Source organism: Cnephaeus nilssonii, assembly GCF_951640355.1.
Source record: "Cnephaeus nilssonii genome assembly, chromosome: 12".
NCBI lineage: Eukaryota > Metazoa > Chordata > Mammalia > Chiroptera > Vespertilionidae > Cnephaeus > Cnephaeus nilssonii.
The window spans coordinates 27305673-27325810 of NC_137083.1; the positions used below are offsets into that span (position 1 = coordinate 27305673).

General features: G+C 37.5%; 1 protein-coding gene across 4 annotated transcripts in view; it reads left to right on the plus strand.

The window, feature by feature from the left end:
- CDK6 (cyclin dependent kinase 6) overlaps positions 1–20138 on the plus strand; it is a 212392-nt gene that overhangs the window by 13645 nt on the left and 178609 nt on the right. The gene's annotated exons all lie outside the window — the stretch shown is intronic.

Genomic DNA, 20138 nt, shown 5'->3' on the forward strand with positions numbered 1-20138 from the left:
AGGAAGCGGCACCTTGTAAGTTCAGCTCAGTTCGTGGTGCCGGCCTTTTAAGAGGAGCAGCTGGGTCTCTAGCAGCCCGTGTGTCACTGAGCCCCAATCCACACTGGTTTTTACAACTCTGGGACCCTGGGCTGGGGGGCTGGTGTGGGGCTGGGACCCCTGGCTCCTCCAGGCAGCCTCCACAGTGATCTCTCTCCCCATTAAAAAAGCTGCACATGTGGGTGCCAGACCAGCGTGCTCCACACCTCTGCCCCTCCTACCAGTCTCAGTGTGCTTTCTTTCTTCTTTACTTCTCTGGTTGTAGGATTTCCACTCAGCCAGCTTTCCAGCGGTTCTGGATAATGGTTGTTCTGTATTTTAGTGGTAATTTTGATGTGATTGTGGGAGGCAGCGAGTACCTTTGCCGCCATCTTCAAATACAGCTCTGTGACTTTAATTGGGCCTAATCTCTGGCAGTGCCCCTCCCTGTACCACTGTTTCCACCTGTTGAAATGCTACTCATCCTTCATAGCCAAGCTCTGATGCCACGTTCGTTTTCCTTTGGTGGTATACTCCTTAATACCTCCATTTGATAAAACTTCTGCTTTATGGCACTTAATATATCTCTGCCCCCACCTATTATTATGTCTATTATAAAAGGTAAAATGTTAATCTTCCCTCTAACCACCCTCTTCTGATCCTCTACCCTTCCATACCCCAATTGTAAGCCCTCGAGACATGATGTATCTTGTGGTCATGGCCATTTACATTCTACATCCAGTGGAAATAAAATGAAAGTAAGAATGAGTAAATAATGGAAGGAGGTCCAGTTACGAAGGTGGGAACTATATGGAGTGTTCCATCACATGAATGTTAATACTAAGGAGTGTCAAATAAAGGGGGGGAAATGGATCTGTATATTGGATTACCCTTATTTGGTTCCTGTGAAAAATAAAGAGTGCTGAAAAGAGAACATTTCATTTTGTTTTACTCCAATATAGTTTATATTAAAGGAAGTTTTAAATTTAAGTCATTCCCACAGTTAATGAACTGTACAGTCTTGCACTTAATTCCATATACTGTAAAGACGACATTAACATTAGGAAACATGCACACATTCAGTAAAAGGTGAAAATGATTTGAACATTTTTAAATATAAGAATGTAAGGAATACATTTTAATCAGTGGCTTGAATTCTTTTATTTTATTTTTCTCCACTAATTTTAATATCGTTGGCTTTCTATACTGGAAAAACTCTTAGGAGGAGCAGAATTAAGTAAAACTTTCCTAATAATTTCTAAAAGAATGTCAAGATACTAAATTCCACTAAACTTTGTCTTCTACGTCTTTTCATAATTTGTGTACAGATAATTTGAATTCCATCTTGACAAACTGGTAGATTTAGTTCAGAAGTATTCTTCCAGCCTGAACTAATTCTAGTCTCAAGACATATGCGGTAGGTGTGTGTGTGTGTGTGTTTGTGTGTGTGTGTACATGTATGTATGTGCACGCAGTTGAATGCAGGGTCCCTAAAAGAAAGGACTATTTTCTTGTGTTTAAAATTTTTTTTTTAATTTTTCAATTATAGTTGACATACAATATTATAGTAGTTTCAGGTGTACAACATAGTGATTAGACATTTATATAGCTTACGAATGATCACTCTGATAAGAAGTACCCATTTGACACCATACATAGTTATTACAACCCATCTGACACCATATGTAGTAATTATAATATTATTGACTATATTCCCTATGCTATACTTTACATCTCCCTGACTGTTTTCATAACTGGCAATTTGCACATCCTAATCCCTTCCTTTTTTTCACACCCCCCCTTCCCCGCCCCGACCCACCCCCCGCCCAGCCAATCTCAATCTCCCTCTTGTTTGGCAACCATCAAAGTGTTCTTTGTGTCTATGATTTTTGTTTCTGTTTTATTTTATTTTTTTTAGATTCCACACATAAGTGAAATTATGTGGTATTTGTCTTTCTCTGTCTGACACTTCTCTTAGCATAATGCCCTCCCGAGGTCCATTGATGTTGTTGCAGATGGCAAGATTTCATTCTTTTTTATAACTGAGGCATATTCCCTTGTAGTTATGTACCACTTCTTCTTTATCCATTCATCTAGTGATGGACACTTAGGTTGCTGCCATATCTTGGCTATTGTAAATAATGTTGCAATGAACATAAGGATACATATGTCTTTTTGAATTAATGTTTTGGGTTTCTTCAGATAAATACCCAGAAGTGGAATGGCTGGGTTCTTCCTTTTCTCTTGTTACAGTATTTGTTTTAAAGTCTATTTTGTCTGATAAAACTATTGCTACCCTAGCTTTTTTCCCCCATTTGCATGAAATACCTTTTTCCATCCCTTTACTTTCAGTCTGTGTATGTCTTTCGGCCTGAAGTGGGTCTCTTGTAGACATATATATGTGGATCTTGTTTTCTTATTCATTTGGCCACCCTGGATCTTTTGATTGGAGCCTTTAATTGATATACATTTAAAGTAATTATTGATAGGTATGTAATTATTGCCTTTTTTTTTTCAAGAAGTACCTTTAACATATCTTATAATACTGATTTGGTAGTGAATTCCTTCAGCTTATGCTTGTATGGGAGTTTTCTTGTTTCTTGTCCCAAAGCACTTAGCATGGTGGCTGGCAGCTTGTAGGTCACAATAAATATTTGTGAATGACTGAATGAATGAATGAGTATGTGCCATCTAGGGATGCAGAATTGATTTTTTTTTTTTTGGTCAGAATTGAGTAACAATGTTTGAAAGCACATTTAAGATCTATAATATTCAATAAGTATTGATTGATTATCTGCTATACTCAACATTTTATTAAAGGTAACTGACAGTGATCACAGAAAGTACCTACATCTTGAAATGTTTACCCAAAAAATGGTATCAGGTCTAGAGTTTATTTCAAATGAGGTATAGATGACACAAGCTGATCATTGCTGCAGCTATGGAAGTTCCTTGTGTATGTTTGTAAAGGAGTCAGAATACTTTGATTCTATCCTCATTCTTCCATCTATTAACTGAGTGATCTAGATAAATTCCCTTTATGTCTCTTAACTGTGGTTTCCCCATAATAGGGATTACTACTACTCTTTTGACCTTAGAGCATTGCAGTGATCAAATAAAATTTATGTCTATAAGGATCAACTACTATGCAAATATAAGGTATTATTAACAATAGAAATTCCTCTCCTCACGTAGTTTATAATTTTGTTGAGGAAACTGACATGTATACAGATATCTGGATTGCTGATTAGAAGTACTCCTCCCCTACACAGTGTTAAAGTATGAATGGAGCTAGGTGTTTCTGAAAAGATGTGTATTGGATTTATATTAATAATAGTGAAACACAGTCTTTAATCTTGGTAGTTGGTGTCCCCTTTACCCAATCTGAATGCTCTTCATTAACAGATTTACTGTAGGAGGGTCTGAGGACACAGTGCCCCTGAGAGCATTGTCAGGATGGGTGGGAGCTTGAGGATTTCTTTTGTATTTCACTATTGAGATTAACTCAGAGAGGAGTTGAATTCCTCACTTGTTCTTTCTCCTCTTTTTTAAATTTCAAAATCTCAGAATTATTCCTTTTTATGCCACACATTGGAATTTCTGCTTATTAATTTTCTGAGGCTCTTCTTATGGCATAACTGCCATGTGACTTGAAATGTTATTCCACGTCCTTGGTATTGAAGTCACCAAGAATTTCTCTCCACAAAAAGGAAACCGTTTTCTTTCAGGGGCACTAATAGGTAATGAAATACAGTAGTCCGCCCCCCGCTTATCCACAGTTTTGTCTTTAGTGGTTTCAGTTACCAGCGGTCAACTTGGCCACCATCTGAAAATACAGAATGGAGAATTCCAAGAATAAGCAATCTGTAGTTTTTAAATCCTGCGCAGTTCTGGGTAGCGTGATGAAATCTCGCGTCCTCCAACCAGGGATGTGAATCATCCCTTTGCCCAGTGTCTCCAGCTCCCCAGCCTTTAGTCACCTAGCAGCTGTCTTGGTTATCAGGTAGACTGTCCCGGTATCGCAGTGCTTGTGTTCAGGTCATCCTTATTTTACTTACTAATGGCCCCAAAGCACAAGAGTAGTGATGCCGACAATTCAGATATGCCAAAGAGAAGCCATAAAATGTTTCCTTTAAGTGAAAAAGTGAACGTTCTCAAATTAATACGAGAAAAAAAATTGTATGCTGAGGCTGCTACATCATTCACTTCACTTCATCTCATCATGTAGGCATTTTGTCATCTTACATCATCACAAGAGGAAGAGGGGTGGATATAGTACAATAAGATATTTTGAGTTAGAGAGAGGCCACATTCACATAATTTTTATTTAGTGTATTATAATAATTGTTCTGTTTAATATTGTTATTAATCTCTTGCTGTGCCTAATTTGTAAGTTAAACTTTAGCATAGGGATGAATATATAACAAAAGTATAGTATATATAGGGTTCGATACTATCCACGGTGTCAGACATCCATTGGGGGTCTTGTAATATATCCCCTATGGATAAGGGTGGAGGAAGGACTACTGCATCTTTTTTCTTTGCTGCTTTTTATTGCTGAGCAATGTCATAATTTCTTTCAGGTATTCCTAATGGTTAGTAGGAAACATGAACTTGGCCTAAAATGCTTTCTTTTTGGAAGATATAAAGCATAAAGTTGGGTTAACAGTTAACACTTATTCTGCAACAGAACAGGATAAACAACCAACATCTTTGCATTTCAAGGGCAGACTTTCAAATTTAGGTTATTGGTTCTGACCAATACATTTTCAAACTCATTAGTGGAATCCAAGAAACCGAATGGTAAGTTGGGAAATTTAGATGATGTCGTCTGCATTCCAACCCTGTAGAATCACTTAAAGTAGTTATTAAATAGCCTTGGGTTAAAATGGTATGTTTTCTTGTTGTGCCATGAGAAACCAAGAGACAGATTTAGAGATTGGGCTAGAACAGCCTCCCAGAGCTAATCATGAATGAAGTGTATTAAAATATGGAAGTCCTCTTAAAGAACAGGTAAAGAATCCCTTCTTTGAAATAACACATTTTTTTGCACATTAAGACACAAAAGAAAAGTTTTGATATCCTGCTAGTCATTACAAATTATTTGAAGCTCATGAGATTTAATCAGTGGTTATTTAGCTAACTATTAATCATTAGTCTAGAACTTGGGGTTGGTAATACCAGTTGGGTTCTCAACTACACCAGTTAGTTTTTGGAAAGAGAAAAAAGGCTGTGCCCTGGCTGGTTTGGTTCAGTGGATACAGCCTGGGGACTGAAGGGTCCCGGGTTCAGTCCGGTCAGAGACACATGCCTGGAAGGGGGCCTGCAGGAGGCAGCCGATGGATGATTCTCTCTCATCATTGATGTTTCTATCTTTCTCTCCCTCTCCCTTCCTCTCTGAAATCAATAATAATATATTTAAAAAGAAAAAGGCTATTTCAGAGGCATTACTCTCTACTCCTTAAAAGTTGGCTGTTGCAGAGAGATGGCATTGCTCTCAAAGAGAACTATGTAAGAGCATGGTTGTCTCACTGGTACCAATTCCTAATCCTAGAGAAACAGGACTTTTGAGATGAGTCCAGAGTAGCATCTTTGTTCATGAAAATTTAGTTTTTCCCCCGCTTTAGTTGATGAAATAAAATCAAGAAATAATCCCATCATTAGGCACATAGAGAATGGTCTAGAGATGTATTTTGTGACGTGAAGGGACCACATACTCATTAAAAGGAGAGAAGACGGTGGCAGAAGATGAGCTAAGTTGAGGTAGAGGTGAGAAATGCAACTTGGTGAAGATGAAACATGGCTTCAGAATCTGGGATCGCTATGGACTGGGTGGGGCAAAAGTAGGTTTACAGTTGTGAGTACACAAAACAGTTTATTCTTGTATTATTATTTATTAATGTATTTTTTCCATGTGAACAACTGGAAACCTACTTTTGCTCCACCCTGTATATCTGAAATTTCTTACACTTCAAAATCTAAGAGTTGGTGATATGAAAATGCTGGCATATTTAGAAAGTCCTCAGTGCCATTCTTTTAGTTCCGTAGTAATAAAATGGTAAGGTTGTCTGATTTCTTATTCTTGAGAACTTTACAGTAACACATCTTTACATTGTCCATTTTGCCTACCACACCAATATTTGTTTAAGTAATGCATGAATTAATATAGCACGTAGGCTACTCATTAGAATATAGGCTCCATGAGGGAAGGAACTTTTGTTCAATGCTTTATCCTTAAAATCTAGAACAGTGCCTGACATACAGTTCAATAAACACTGTTGAGTGACTGAGAGAATAAACTATAACTAAAGATTACTCTATTATAGTAATTTTCTTGACAGTAAAAATGTTATTTTTTATTCACTCCTTGCTATTATTGCATCTAAAACTCTTTAGAAGATTATGTAGGTCTCTACTATAATAGTAAATTGGATTCTGAAATTGGATTTAGGAGCTATTTAATAATTTAATGATTAGTGAGTAGATTGGACACTAAGATATATCCTTTCTAAGCTAATTCATCCACTGATGTTTCATTAAATTCTGAATATAATTGTAAACAAACAATAATAAGTGATATTTTAGATGGTCATATCATTTGTGGCAGAATTGATTTAGGTATTTTGGTGGTAATTTTAAGATGGTTTCAAATTCTCTGGGTGGTGAAATTCTGTAAGGAAGATTGACTAACATATATTTCCTAAAGCAGCAATTTTCAACCTTTTTTTTTTATCATGGCACACATAAACTAATTACTAAAATTCAGTGGCACATCAAAAAAAAAAAAGTATTATATTTTTTGCTGATCTGACCAAAAAAAACAACACAGGTATAATTTTGATTCATACACACCAGACAGCTGTTGTGTTGGCTGTTGTCATTTTTTATTTGACAACCTGAGGGAAAAGAGGTCAGTGCCTCTGATTAAATAGTCAGGTATTGCATGTTTAAAAATTATTGCGGCACACCGGTTGAAAATAACTGTCCCCAAGAATTTGACACAAGGTGTAAAGCCCTGTATAAACAGCTACATTTGTCCTTACAAGTCGTGAGGCCCAGGTGGCCAGTCCCATCTTGAACCTTGCCCCAGGACTACTATTTGGTGCTACCATTCCAACCACCTTCATTCTCTGCTTAGATTGGTTGATTGTAATCTTCCAAGGGGTCTGATATTACTTAGTCATGACCGGTTATAAAGAACAATATTATTAAAGAAGGAAGGAAAGGAAGAAAAGGAAAAGAAGGGAGGAATAGAATAGAACAGAACAGAATGAAAATGTGTGGTGTTCCCAGCCAATTGTCAGGTATATCACAAGGCGTTACTAGAGGACCAAGGGATTTGTTTGCATTTTTAAAACATTTAAAGTAATCATATTTTTCTGTTAAACTACGTGTTCTTAGTTAGTGTTGCTGTGTAGTAAAATTATTCCAAAATTTAGGGGCTTAAGACAACCATTTTCTTATGCTCAAGGTTTCCCTGGGTGGGGACTTCAGACAAAGCACCGTGAGAATGGTGTATCTCTGCCCCATGATGTCGACGGCTTCAACTGGAAATGACCCAGCAGCTGAGGGGTTGATTCATCTTGCGATGTCTTCACTCTCAAGACTGGGTTTCACGCGCACAGGTTGATGAAGGCTTGGACCTGGGCGGGGGCTGTGGACCACAGCACCTGTACCTTGCCTCTCCACGTGGCCGAGGCTCCCTCTCAGCATCAAGGCTTCAAAGTAGTTGGACTTCCATGCTGCCTCCTGGCTCCAAAAGCCAGGCAGTGTCCCCAAGAACAGGTTATGTTATTCCTGCCACATTCTGTTGGTTAGAAGTGAGTTCAGAGATTCAGGGGAGGGGACATACGGTATCTCTTGTTGGAAAGAGTGTTAAAAGAATTTGTTCCTTTCTCCACCCCCCTTTTTTTTTTTAATCATGATATTAGTATTTAGGGATTAGTACCAAGGGGTTTATGATTTTTAAAAAAAGCAAGGCTCCTGAATAAACACTTGGGGGGAAAAAAAAAAAAAGCAAGGTTCCTACCCAACTATTCCTATCCCCAGTACTCTGATACAACAAGTTTTACCTGTTTTGGTGCTTCTGGTCATTCCCTCCATAAGTCTAGATAATGTGCTATGCTCTATTTCTTGATATTTAAACTTCAGATAATACCTATTGACTTCCTACTCCGAAAGATGGGTCTTTAGCTGAAATACTACTCCCTATTCGTCTCCTTCAACTTTTGTTAGATAGGGATATTTTTATTTCATATAATAATTTTCAATGCAACAATATAAATACAATTTTATACTTAAACATCCTATTTTTGTTCTTTCACTTTTGGCAGATCTCTTGATTTTCCATTTAGTAAGAGAAGAATATTTTATCCCCTAACCTTTCTTCCAGCTCTGTACTCCCTTTAACATCATAACTTCTATCAGCTACTTTGCTAAAGTTGGTAAAACATTTGCCTCTGGTCTACAACCACAATTGCAGGTCCAATGGTACAATGCTATGAGGTCATAGGAAGCCCTTTCTCAAATACAGACATCTAGATTCTGTTCTGTTATTCTGCATCGCTTTTTAAAAAATTATAACCTATTTTACATGGTCTTATTCAGACCATGGCTTTCTTGTCGTTTTCTTTTTCCTGGAGTCTGTAGTTGCCTTTGTATTTTTTTCTTGCACAATTTGCCTTCATCACAGCCTAAACTTTTTTTCCAAACTCTTCCTCAGACCATCCATTTCTGTTGACTGGTCTCCTTGCCTGAAGTTTCTTTGTTGTTTGGTGTACTCGGGGCTGTTTACTTACTGGACTGATGACCAGTTGTCTTCCTGGGACTTTTTGGTCTGCTCCTCCGGGTGGGAGCCACTCATTCCTGCATCATGGCTTGTCCTTTTCAGGGGTTCACACCCTTGTTTTGCTCGTGTACATTCGTGAGTAATTTTCTAAGAAATTGTGTATAAGAGATAAACTTTTTGAACCCTCACTTACTTGGAAACATCTTTACTGTCCTTCACGTTTGATTATGGTTTGACTGTTTTTAGAAGTCCGGGATGAAAAAATTTACCACAGAACTTAAACACTGTTGTTCTCTCGGTATTGAGTGAGTCATTGAGTAATCATCTGCCAATATGATTTTCTAATTAATTTTTCATGACTTTTTTGTCTGGGAGCTACTATGTTCTTCAGAAATATGTGTTAGGTCTGATACTTTTTAAAATTCCATTTGCTGTGCATTTCATGGGATCTCTCTCTGTGCAGATTTATTTATTTTATTTTTAAAAATTGCTTCTTCCTCTCTCCTTGTTCTCTTCTTTCTTTCTGAGGTCTTCCTGTTAGATATTCCATCTTTCAGTTGGGACCTCTAAGTGTCAAAGTTCAATCTCACAGATTGGACCTCTATGTGTCTTACCTTCTTTTCCTCTATTTTCTAACTATTCTGTTTTATTTGGTTTTGTTTTACTCTATAACAGGGGTCCTCAAACTTTTTAAACAGGGGGCCAGTTCACTGTCCCTCAGACCGTTGGAGGGCCAGACTATAGTTTTAAAAAAAACTATGAACAAATTCCTATGCACACTGCACATATCTTATTTTGAAGTAAAAAAACAAAACGGCAAAAACACCCGCATGTGGCCCGCGGGCCATAGTTTGAGGACGCCTGCTCTATAAGCTAAAGAAATCTTTTATATTACTTTCCAAACATCTATATTAAATTTACCCTTTTGACAGTTATTTTAACCTCAAAACACTCTTTTTTTGTTCTCTTGTTTTGTTTTGTTTTAAGCATCCTATCCTATTTCCATGGGTGTAACATATCCTTGAATTGCTCTAAGTTTTTATGAAGTTCACCATATTATCTCTGGTTTAGTCAGTGTTTAGTTTTTAACTATTGCATTTTTCTTGTTGCTAGATTCCTGAAATGCCTGATAATGTTTTAGATAGTCTTTTGTTTTTTAAAAAAATTACTTTATTGAGATATAATTTCTATACAGTGAAGACATCCGTTTTAAGACTGCTTTTTTATGAGTTCTGACAAATTTGTATACCCATATAACCACCATCATGATCAAGATCTAAAACACTTCTCTTACCCCAAGAGTTCCCTCAGGCCCCTTTGCAGTCAATATCCGCTGCTTCACCTGAACCCCTGACAACCACTAATATTCTTTCTGTCATTATAGATATTTGTCCTTTCTAGCGTTTCATGTACATGGGGTTGAAGCGTATTGTGTTCTTTTGTACCTGGCTTTCACCAATAATATTTCTGAGGTTCATTCATGTTGTTGACTGTTTCAGTAATTCCTTCTTTCCCATTATATAGAGTTGCCACAATATGTTTATTCACCTATTGATGTTATTTGTGATGCTTCCAGTTTGGGGTTATTATGAGTAAAATGGCTATGAACATTCATTCATGTACAGGTCTTTGTGTTGGTATGACATGCTTTCATTTCATCTGGGTAAATACTTAGAAGTGTTTGGTTGGCTAATATGGCAGGTGTATGTTTAGTTTTTAAAGAAACTGCCAGTCTTTTCCAAACGGGTTTACCATTTTATATCTCCACCAGCAATATACGAAGGTTTTATTTGATTTGCATCCTACGCAATACTTAGGGTATTGTCAGCCTTTTAAATTTTAACCATTGTATTTCAGGTGTGAACTGATATCACATTGTGGTTTTAATTTGCATTTACCTAATGAGTAATGTTGACCATCTTTTCATTTGCTTATTGTTCATTCTCTTGCCTTCTTTGGGGAAGTTAAATGTTTAAAAACAGGGTGCACCAAGAGGTCATCGGTTCCATTCCTGGTCAGGGCACATGCCCATGTTGTGAGTTCGATCCCCAGTAGGGGCATGCAGGAGACTGCTGATCGATGTTTCTCTCTTATCTGTGTTTCTCTCTCTCTCTCTCCCCCTCTCCTTTCTTCTCTCTAAAATAAATAAAAACATATTAAAAACTGGGTTATTCTGTTGCATTTATACATTCTGGAATGTCTTTTGTCAGGTAATATATAGATGTATTGCAAGTATTGCCTTTTTATTTTCTTAACTGTCTCTCAAAGAAAAGATTTTAATTTTTCTAAAATTTAATTTAGCATTATTTCTTTGATGGTTTGTGCTTTTTTTGGTATCCTATCTAAGAAATCTTTACTTTCCCCAAAGGCACATCATTTCTTTTATATGTTATATTCTAGAATTTTATAGTTTTTGCTTTTATGTTAAGTCCATAATACATTCAAGTTAAACCTTTGCATGTGGCTTGAGGTAAGAGTCATAGTTCAGGTTTTTTCCTGTATGGGTATCCAGCTGTTCTAGCCCCATTTGTTGAAAAGACTATGCTTCTTTATTTCCTTAGCATTTTTGCCAAAAATCAGTTGACCATATGCTAGTAAATGTGGGTCTATTTCTGGACTCTGTTCTGTTCCATTGGTTCATATATCTGTCTTTCTGCCAATGCCACGATATTTTGATTACTATAGATTTATAGTATGGCTTGAAATCAGGTAGTGTAAGTTTTCCTACTTTGTTCTTTTTCAAAATTGTTTTTGAAATTTTGCCTGCTGAAGTTTTGCTAAAGAATTTTTCCATTTATGTTTATGAAGACTTATTGTTACGTAATTTTCTTTTTTCATAATGCCTCAGGTGTTGGTTTGGGGATAATGTTGACCTCATAAAGTGAGTTGATACAAGTTTCTAGCTCCTGAAGGATTTTCTGAAAGATTTTGTGTAGCATTAGTATTATTTCCTTCTTGCACATTGATAGAATTTACCAATGTAGTCATCTGGGCTTAGCATTTTCTTTATGGGACAGTTTTAAATTACAAATTGTATTTCCTTAAAGGACATGAAACCATATAGGTTGAATCCCTTTTTTTGATTGGTGTTTTTCAAGGAATTTGTATGTTTCATCTAGGTTTTTTATTTATTATTATAAAGTGTTTATCTTTATTCTCTTATGTTTTTTAATGACTGGAATATGTAGTAATGTCTCCTTTTGTTTCTGATATTGGTAATTTGTATGTTCTGCCTTTCTTTTTCTTGACAGTACAGGTAACAGTCTTATCAATTTTATTGATGGTAAACCAATTTTGTTTTCATTAATTTCCTCTATCATTTGTCTATTCCATTGTTATTTACTATTGTTTTTATTTCCTTTTTCTACTTTGTGTTTAAGTTTTTAGTTTCTTAAGATAGAAGCTTAGCTCATTTCTGCAATTTTCTTCTTTTCTAATATAAAGCAGTTATATTGCTTTATTTGCTTCCCACAGATTTTGATATATTGTAGTTCCATTTTCATTGCACTCAAAACATTTTAACCTTATTTTGGTGATTTCCTCATTGACCTGTGAATTATTTAGATTTGTGTTTTTCAATTTCCAAACATGTACAGGATTTTTCAAATACTTTTCTGTCTAATTGAATTCTATTGTGATCCAAGAACAATTCTATTCTATTTTAATCCTTTTAAAATTTCATAAGTCTTGTTTTGGTCCATATAATCTACCTTGGTACATGTTTCATTTGATTCATTTTTAATATTTCTTAATTTCCCCCTCATTATGTTCATGTTTTCCTTTAAGTCTTTGAGCATATTCATAATATTTATAGTAGTTGCTTTAATGTCTTGGTCTGCTATTCCATAATCTTTGCTATTTCTGGGTCTATTTCTATTGACTGATTTTTCTCCTGGTTATGGGCTATATTTTTTCTGTATGTCTGCACGTCTAGTGCTTTTTTATTGGGTGCCGAACATTGAATGTTATATTGTTCACTGCTGGCTTTTCTTCTATTTCTTTAAAGATGTTGGACTTTGTTCTGATGGGCAGTGAAGTTACTTGTGGTTCAGTTTGCTCCTTCCAAGGCTTATTTTTATTTATTTATTTATGGGGAGGGGTACAGTATAGGCTTTACTGTAGGGCCAGTCAGGTCCACTGCTAAGGCATTAATCTTTTATGTTTCTCTTCTTTGGCTGCTGAGAACGAGAAAGATTCCTTGCCCCATGTGAGCTCTAGGAATCATTCAGTTTACAACTTGCCTCAGAAGCAGTCTTTTGCCCGGCCTTGTGCCGTTTCCCATGTGATTTCTGGGTAGTTCTGTCTCACAAGTTTTCCTTACCTCCGCGCCCTTGTCTTCTCTGCTCTACCTGCCCAGCTCACCGAAACTGCAGGCCTCACAGGCAGTTCCTTCTCCTTGTGCCTGTGGTCTGGAAAGTGCCTCCAGGCAGAAAGCCGGGGCAGCTATTTCCCCGTTTGTTTCCCTCTTCTCGGGGACCACAGCCCTGTACTACATAGTCCAGTGTCTGAAAACGGTGGTTTCATATGTTTGTCCGGTTCCGCGTTGTTTATAGCAGTAGGAACGTCTGAGCCCTCTCGCTCTCCCACTGCCTCGTGTGTCCATTCGTTTTTGTAGAAACGGAGTAGGTATGGCTGTTAAATAGGACTTCACAGCTTGTCCTAGGGCAGTGGCTTCCATTCATTCCGTTACAAATATTTGAGCATGCCACTGATATTCACTAACATAAAAGTGATAATACATATACAGATATATATTAAAATGCACAAAACTGACGATTTTTAAAAATTTATTTATTTGATTAAGATATTACATATTTGTCCTCTTCCCCCCATTACCTTCCCAAACCTCCCCCCCCCCCATTCATGCCCCCACCGCCCTGTTGTCCGTGACCACTGGTTAGGCTTATATGCATGCATACGAGTGCTTTGGTTGATCTCTCCCCCTTACCTCCCCTACCTTCCCTCTGAGGTTTGACAGTCTGATCGATGCTTCCCTGTCTCCGGGTCTGTTTTTGTTCATCAGTTTATGTTGTTCATGAAAATCTAACGGTTTTGAAATGAGATTAAAAATGCCTATAATAAAAAGTATTTTCTTAATGTATCTCCTGGATTATGTTCTGCACTTTGGAAACCACTGTAACTTTGGTGACTTTCTCCATCCATTTCTTCCACCAACTGACTTCTGTTTATTTTTGATCATGCAGAAAAATCACTAAGCTCTCATTTTTTGGGGGGTGGGGGTACCTGTATGTACTTAAGGATTTACTTCTTTTACTTCAGCAGTATCTGAGAAAAACAACAGGCAAATGTTTGTGATGTGTCTGCCATTATGACCTGGAAGTCCATCGGATATAGTTCTTAAAATAAATTTTTGAATAATTAAAATGTCATCATTTCTTGCAGTTCAGTTGGCTTTCCTGAATGAAGTAAGAGGGTGGAGCAGCCTCAGAATTGCTTATAACCTGCAGGAGGTTTTTGTTTTTGTTGTTTTTAATGCAACAGTCTTTAAATGTGGATATGTCAAAGGGCCCGTGGCCCAAAGTAATAAGTAGTCTGCATATTTCACTAGGAATGAAAAAATTAAGAACCAGCTGCTTTGGAAAAATATGGGAATCATGTGAGATAGACTTCTCCCCTATTGATGCTACATTCCTTAATTTGGGGAGCTACAAATAAAGACAGAATACTCTCTCATTCTTCAATTGCTTGTTGTGCCTGACTATCTAATTTCATTGTTATTTTAGGTTTTTATACTGTTAGTATACCGTCCCTAAAGCCAACAGCTAGCATAAACCTATAACATGCAGTAACTAATATGATATATTGGGAATATTAACCAATTGATTTTTCTTAGGAGAGACAAAGTGAAAAAAAAAATAAGCCCACTATGAATTCTTTGCAGGAATTTCCCGTGTCTGATGATTTAAAAGAATAAGTTCTGCATGTAAATGAATCATTGCAAGCTTAATTGAAGCTTGTTGGATATTCAATATTACTCAGTGTGGTGTGTTTTTTATGAAGACAGGAAGTAAAAAAGCAAGGTCTATAAGATGTGTGTGTGTGTGTGTGTGTGTGTGTGTGTGTGTGAAGTCTCAGCCAGTCATTTAATGTTTCTCATTGAGGCTCATCAAGGTATCTATTGCTTCTTAGCTGTTTCTAAGGGGAAACTCACCCCCACGTTCCTCCCCTCCCCAAAATAGCTAATTATATACTGGAAGTTTCAGTACATTGTCCTCAGTTTGTGAAGTCAGCATATTTCTGGAAGCGCACTGTGAGTGTAATTCTTAGCTGCACGGATGCCTTTGTTTCTCCATCTCTGCAGCCAGCTCTGTACTGTAAGGACACAGTTCTATCGCTATTTTTCCCTCACATTTGATGTGGTAGTTTGCATACAGCTGCAGAGTAGACAGTTACCTTTGAAAGGAACATTTGGCTGCTCTAATTTGATTAAAGAAAACCACCTCAATCATTTCTAAACTGAGAACGTTTTCATTTTAACTTGGCAGTAGGAGTTGGGAATGTACTCACTGCACTTAGATATGTGGGGGAGCAGACCGGGGACAAAACCAACAGCTTGAATGAAGAAAGCTTTGGTGCAATTTTTTCTTTTTGAGGCAAGCAGTGTTGTATGGGATTGATTCTCTTTCTCCTTCCCTTGCAAATTTTCTGGAGCCATGATTTTCACCTCCATCTTCTTTTCACGGTTATTTTCTTAGTAATTCCAATAAACCTATTTTGGCAGGGGTAGATTGCCAGCCTAGTAAGATTGGAAGGACTCTGAGGTTCTTAGAAATTGTCCCTTGTTTATATAGAAACGGAACCCCGAATCATAAATGACTATGCATCGCATGCGCTTTCTTGGCTACTGTTGGGAATGGACTGAAAGGCCATGGGTACGTAGACCAAGGTTGGAAATGTGGTTGTATGTAGCTTGTGTAGAAGAAAATTGCTCCCCATCAGACGCCTGTAGCCCTAGTGCTGGGCATTTATCTCACATAACGTGTACTTGCTTCTGAGATAGAAGTTCTAATCGCTCAGTTGTGTATGACAGTTGAAAATTTATTCTGCTGATTGTGGAGTGGCATCAACTTCATACATATGTTATTGCAAATGCTTGAACACAGGCTTAATATCTGTAGGGTAAACCATGAACAAATTCACGAACCATAATTTCGTAATTTAATATATGGTGTCTTAGGAAAAGCACTATCCTGGCATCTCAGATTTTAAAATTTGAACATGAAATTTTAACAAGTTGGAGGGCACACATGGGGTCTTGGAAACAAAACCACATTATTATTTATTGACCCTTGGATATTATTGATAACCTAAGAGTGGAGTCCAAATGTGGATTCACATTCTCATCCTACGATGTGACTCTATGACTTGGCCATATTATGCTTCTTACCGCTAAGCTTCAGTGTCTTATTTTGTAAAATTAGGACACATATTAAGTGGTGTGTCTGAATTTAGGTTCCTGTTACGTGCTCGACACTTGGCATTTATTTAGTTACCTCACTGCCTCCTTCTCTCCTCCTTGGTACAACCACTCAGCTACTTGGAATGTTTTGAAGAAGAGTGATTTTCTTCTGAACTCAATAAAGTCCTCTTCAGATTCTAATGTTATGTGCGTCTTTTATTCTCTTTAAACGAAATTATTAAGTCCAGCAGGAATCTGTCAGGTCTGCCTAGTATTCCTATAGATAACAAGCCACAGTTGCAAGACCTGGGCACTGTGAACATGGGAACTGTTCCATAAATGTTTGTTGGATAGACTTACGCTGTCATCTTGAATTCTTTTCCATCTCCTGCCATCCTCAGATGCTAGAATCATTTCCACCTTTCATCCGTAAGACTTAATGCACTTGAAGTCACCCTCGTCTGCTCCTCTGAGAGCCCAGAGCAGTCTTTCTGTTTGGTTTTTATATACAGTAGAAAACATTAATCTTTTCAGTCACGTTAATGTCATCTAAGTGTACAAACTGGTAAAGGAACTACAAAGATGATTGCCCAAAAGGGCTCTGGATCTGGGAACTCAAGGTTTTTCTAGTAGATAAAACTTGGTAAATGGTATTGAATCAATCCCTGGCTAGCTCACAATGCTTATTTATTGCAGTGCAATAAAATATTGCGAAAAGTAATACTTGCTGTTTATGTTTTATTCCTTTACCACAATTTTAACATTAATTAGGATTTAGAAAATTTATGGCTGGTGTTTGAAGAAAAGTTGATTTTATTTGAATAAGGTGTTTGGAGACCTGTGGGGATTCTGCAGAAAAATGCTAAATGCTGATTTTTTGTGTGTGTCACTTTAAACTTCCCTTTTTTCTCGATAAAGTATCATTGCAATATTTCTCATTTATAATTGCTTTTTATAAAAGTTAACTTTTAGATAGCCCAGTGCTGTTGAATACTGTTATTGTTCCCAGGTTTATTGTCTTGTGTGGACTCTAACCTGGGTGACAATGTACACATTCAAATTCAATGAAATTATTGAACGTTTCTAATGAAATACATAGAAGCTAGACTAAGACTGAGGGTTTGTTTTATTTTATTTATAAACTAGAGGCCCGGTGCACGAAATTCTTGTGGGGGGGGTGTCCCTCAGCCCAGCCTGCACCCTCTTCCATTCCTGGACCCCTCAAGGGATGTCCGACTGTCGGTGTAGGCCAGATCCCGCAGGAATCCCTGTGGGATCTGGCCTAAACTGGCAGCCAGACATCCCTCTCTCAATCCAGGACCGCTGGCTCCTAACCACTCACCTGCCTGCCTGCCTGCCTGATCGCCCCTTACCGCCTCTGCCTGCCTGTCGGATTGCCCCTAACCGCCTCTGCCTGCCTGCCTGATGCCCCTAACTGCTCGCCTGCCTGCCTGATCACCTCTAACTGCTCGACTGACTGCCTGATCGCCCCTAACTGTTCACCTGCCTGCCTGATCGCCCCTAACCACTCGCCTGCCTGCCTGATCGCCCCTAACTGCTTCTGCCTCGGCCCCCACCACCGCAGCTTTGTCCAGAAGGACATCTGGAACGACATCTGGAAGGTGGTTTGGCTGTTCGGTCTAATTAGCATTCTACGCTTTTATTATTATAGATAATGAAAGTGTCATACCTTTTTGCATGACTGAAGCACACTTACTTCTTAGTAACATAGTTACTGTCACAGCAGGAGTAATGGAGGTGGGAAAGATTGTTTTTCCCATTTTGTAGATAAAGAAATTGACACAGAATTTAAATGACCTGTTAAAGGTCACCTGACTCCTGGTGTTATTTCCTCTATTTTAGAGTTTTCTATCTAGTATTACAAGTGTTTTAGTTATGCAAAGATCATTTGAATATAACTGTTTCATTAAGTCCTGTTCGGTAACTAAATACACATAAACTGAATGCTGAAAAAGGCATGCCGATTATTTGAGGAGGAAACTCTTCTGTTACCGGAAACAAAAGGTATGATCACTTAATTCTGACAGATATTAAATTCCATATGTGTGTGTTAACTTCATTTATTTTTTTGTTTATTTCACTTTTTAAATGGTTTGTTGTAATAGCCATAAATAGAGACTATTTTGGAATAGAGACTATGCACATGGAATGAGAACTGTTACATGATGTTATTTGTTATTCATGTTGCTCCTCAACTTGGTGGCATTCAGCTCTCTGTTACCTACCCTAGCCCAGTGAGAAAAGGAAGGAAGAGTGACAGGTCAAAGGAAGTACGCTCTCCTCTGAATCTGGCACCTGAAGTGCTGACAGCAGTGTCACTTGGGCTCACGATGACTCAGCACTTCCTGGTTTCTCTTTGCAGCCCTGCTCAGGCTAATAATATTGAATGACCTTGGTCCACATTGAGGGTTTCAGGGAACCTTGGGTTTCCTCATCATCAAAAATTTGAAATCAGAAATCATTCCTTCCTTTTGGTTTTTAATTAATTAATGGTATTAAGTATAAGCCATTAAACTCCACACTGGATTAGGTGGTGTTAGTTTTTTGTGTTGTTTTTTTTTTTTTTTTGAAGTCTTTTATCTTTGTTATATTTTATTGAATTTATTGGGGGACATTGATTAATAAAATTATATAGGTTTCAGATGTACAATTCTATAATACATCATCTGTATATTGTATTGTGTGTTCACTGACCCAAGTCAAGTCTCCTTTACCCTCCACTACCTCCCTGCAGCCCCTTTCCCTCTGTTAATCACCATATTGTTGTCTGTGTCTGAGTTTATTTTTTTTCTTAATTCCTTCACCTTTTTCACCCAGTCCCCCAAATTTCTCCCCTCTGCCAGCTGTCAGTCTGTTCTCTGTATCTGTGAGTCTCTTTCTGTTTTGTTTGTTAGTTTATTTTGTTCATCAGATTCCACATATGACTGAAATCATAAGGTACTTGTTTTTCTCTGACTGGCTTATTTCTGTAGGTAAAATAAGGACCTGCTCTCCAGGTCCATCTATGCTGACACAAAGGGTAAGATTTTTCCTTCATTTTTATGGCCAAGTAGTATTCTATTGTATAAATGTAGCACAGCTTTTTTTTTTTCCCCACTCATATACTGATGGGCATGTGGGCTGCTTCCAAATCTTGGCTATTGTAAATAATGCTTCAATGAACATAGGGGTGCACATATTCTTTCAGATCAGTGTTTCGGGTTTCTTCAGATGTAGTCCCAGAAATGGAATCGCTGGGTCATAATGCTTTCCACAGTGGCTGCACCAGTCTGCATCCCCACCAACAGTGCAGGAGGGTTCCCTTTTCGCCACATCCTTGCCAGCACTTGCTGTTTGTTGATTTATTGATGATAGCCATTCTGACAGGTGTGAAGTAATATCTCATTGTGGTTTTAATTTGCATCTCATAATTAGTAACCTTGAGCATATTTTTGTTCTTAAGATGTTCACAATCTAAGGAAGTAGCTTTGGCCTTGAACTATAAATAAATGTATCCTTACCTCAATTTAAAGCAGTCCTATTATAATTCATTTGGTCTTTGTATTGTTTCTGTGCAGTCAGCTGGGGCAGGAATGGAAGGAAATGAAGTTCAAACTACAGTTGCAGTGTACTTGCTATTTAATTTTAGGACAGGCTTAGTGACCAAACAGGGAAATCATGGATCTGTTTCAGTGGACCCTCGTCCCTTTCTGAATAGTCCAGAATACAGCCACTTTGTGAGTAAAAGCAGAATGTTTTCATTAGTTAGTTTTATATTTAGAACTAACCCAAATTGTTAGACTCTACAGTATTAATATTGAGCCATCTGGAGATTAAATATTTCAGAAAATTTTAGAAAATCTGGAAACCTCTTTACCTCTTTTCCTGGACTATTTATCATTAATTACAGGG